The sequence below is a fragment of the Sinocyclocheilus rhinocerous genome, unplaced genomic scaffold (assembly GCF_001515625.1).
Source record: "Sinocyclocheilus rhinocerous isolate Xijiao unplaced genomic scaffold, SAMN03320098_v1.1 C36976303, whole genome shotgun sequence".
Classification (NCBI taxonomy): Eukaryota; Metazoa; Chordata; class Actinopteri; order Cypriniformes; family Cyprinidae; genus Sinocyclocheilus; species Sinocyclocheilus rhinocerous.
The window spans coordinates 1-3,066 of NW_015787065.1; the positions used below are offsets into that span (position 1 = coordinate 1).

Consider the following 3,066-nt stretch of genomic DNA (forward strand, 5'->3'; position numbering starts at 1 on the left):
AAAAGAATGAGTTATAAATGAACTTAAATATTTTTAAATAGTTCATACTGAGTATAAAATGAAGCTTGATTTAATAAAATGAAGGCCATTAATTATTTTTGTATTAATATTTTATTCTTAAATTTGATTATTATTAACATTAATCTATATATTAATAGTTTATTACATTTTTTTTTAAACATATGTATGATTTGGGCTATGAATCAATTATGGGTCATGTCTCGCTTAGGGCACACATCGAGAGACATGTCACTAGTGATACTTTATGTCTTATGCTTACATGTGAGTTCTGCCCAGCTGGTTGAAGGGCTGCTGATAGCATGAGCGCTGAAACTTCGGAGTCGATCGTAAAGTAACTCCCGATATCGGATTCGGAAGCCCAGTAGGATCCCGTTAATCTTCTCCTCAGGAGGGGGCTAAGGACGACAGGACATGCTGAGCGAATGTCACCACACATAATCAACAGTGTCATTAAAGGTGAAGTGCGGAATATCTGTGTCAGCAAACAAAATTGCTCCTTCTGCTACTTGTCAGAAAAAAGACAGTCCCGCCCCCTTTAAGCTTTTGCCATTTGATTTGTGTCTAGCATTGAGTCATGTTGTGTTGAGTACATGTAATTGGAGGTTGTGTAAACATGTACGTTGCTAATAGCCGGAGGGAAGACATCTTTATACTCTGGATAAATGCAAGGATAAACCAAGCTTTTGCTAATTCTAAGCTCAAGTTTAATAGGCAAATCAGGAAAATCCCCACAGTAAAGCGTGAATGAATTGGCTCTGGGGGAGGAACCAGTTCACTCACCTTTTTTGTCCACCTGAATGGATAAAGACATGAACCAGAGGCCTGTGTCTTTTACATCCTGCCCTCTTTGAAAGGGTAATTCAGGAGTGACTTTGAGAATATGTGTTTTAGATACACACTGTGCCCTCTTGCTCTGTTATTACAAACCACTGATGGAAAAGCATGTAAGTGCTATAAGTGAAAAGCCTTGCCCACTTACCTGCCAGCATATCAGCACAGAGGTTGTGGTGTGTGGCGTGACAGTTAGGATTGTGGGAGATTCGTCAGGAGCTGGAGAAAGCAAGAGATACAATTCAATGGAGAGGGAGGGACAGAAAGATAATTGTGCACCTGGCATCTCTTTGAATGTTTTGCTGCATCAGCTACAATGTCTTACGCTACATAAACACTGCATTGCTAAACATGCCAAGCCTGTCTTACAGCCTGATTTGTTCTGTCGGGTTTTAAACAGGCATTATGCATGGCCCGTCTCACTTCACTAAAGTTACTTCACAACAACCAGAGATACTGTATTACCTCACTTATTCTACTGCCTCCAGCAATGACATCATCGCTGGAACACAATAGCATCACCTGGGTTTACAATAAGAGCTTGGCTGCTATCATGACAGTGAAGTCAAGCTCTCGTAATACAGCCTGAATAGCATCTTTGTGCTATATAATGGTCAATTCATGAAACGCACATCACATACAGAATGATTTGGCTGTATATATTCAGAGAAAAGAAGAAGGCGGGACCATGTAGAGAAGGATATGGCTCTGCTCCAAAACCTAGTGAGCTGCAACACTGTCTATATAGGACTAGGAATTTTTGCTCATCAAGGCTGCATTAATTTGATAAAAAAGAAAATACAGTGAAAACAGTAATATTGTCAAATATTATTACAATTCAAAATTGGTTTTCATATATTTTAAAACGTAATTCATTCCTGCGTTGGCAAAGCTGAATTTTTAGCATTATCACTCTAGTCTTCAATGTCACCCTTCAAAAATCATTCTAATATGTTGACTTGGTGCTAAAACATTTCTTATTATAATTGTTAAAAATCAGCTGTTGCTTACATTTTTTGTGGTACTGATACTTTTTTTTTTTTTTGGTTTCTTTTAATGCAGTTTAATGCACACCAAATAAAAGTATTAATTCCTGTCCAAAAAAACAACAACTTACTGATACATAGCACACACAAATATTGGGTGAAATAGTCCACTGAAATTATATTGAACTATTTATATCTATCTTTTGGAAATGTTTTTTTTTACCCCACAAACAAGACTTTTTAGCCTCAAATCGAATAAAGCACTAATTTATTGAAGCTCTTTTCCAGTGTGCCAGAAGAACCAAATGATGCTGCTAAGTGTTTGTTTGTAAGCAGTAATTCAATTTAATTGAGCGTCTCCCACAAATTTTGTTTGCCACACTGTTTACAGAACATATGAGTTGTTGACTTCAATCTTGGCCATGACAACACTGCTGAAAAAGGCAGTTTAAAGCAACCTACTGTAAGCTGGTTCTCCCAACCTGCACGGGTTTGTCTGGTTTGCAGATTTTAGAGGGGTTTGGGGCACTTGTCAGCTGATTAGGCTGGAAGACCATTTGCCTGACCTACTAAAGACTAGTTGTGGGCAGTCTTGGACACAAGGTAAGAACATTTGAAATGCTGGATGCACAGTCCACAATAAAACACTGATAAAGAGTACAAGAGAAGTGGAAAGAAGAGGAAAGGGTTAAATGTTCTAACCATCCTGTAGTGTTGTAATGGCTTCACTCTCTTCGCTGTAGTCACTGTCTCCAATATCATTAGTGGCCTTCACTCTGAACTGATAGGAGGTGAAGGGCTTCAGTCTGAAAAAAATAATAAAAATCACACACAAGTCAAAACACAGGCTGCTGCTCGGAATATGCTTTGCGTAAAGCCAGTATAAAGTTACAAGTATCGTCACTTGTTGATGGAAAATCTGTGCAGTGAAGTACTGTGACTTTATGCATGAAGGACTTTCGAGTCAAATCACACAAAACTTCCCAGCAGATGTCTTTTGTACCTGTCAACAATATAGGAGCTGGACTCGTGGCTAACAGACGCAGAATGAACCGTCCAGTTCTTCTCAGGCAGCTCTCTGACCTGAACCGTGTAATACCGGACCGGCGATAAACCGTCGCTGCCGGGTTCCCATGACAACTGCACGCTGCGTGCCTGTACGTTTTCCTGAGGGACTGTGGGACGGCTGGTGGGCTGGGGCCGAGCTGGAGGTCAAAGGTCAAGCATA

At 39.7% G+C, this 3,066-nt stretch overlaps 1 long non-coding RNA gene across 1 annotated transcript; it reads right to left on the minus strand.

Annotated features, from left to right (window-relative positions):
• Nucleotides 1-286: 286 nt before the first annotated feature.
• Nucleotides 287-3,039, minus strand: LOC107736774 (uncharacterized). Its single transcript, XR_001639731.1, has 4 exons — nucleotides 2,842-3,039; nucleotides 2,541-2,644; nucleotides 1,001-1,071; nucleotides 287-416 (listed from the first exon to the last, which is right to left on the minus strand). It is a non-coding gene; the product is annotated as an uncharacterized LOC107736774 (long non-coding RNA).
• Between the last annotated feature and the right edge of the window lie 27 nt (nucleotides 3,040-3,066).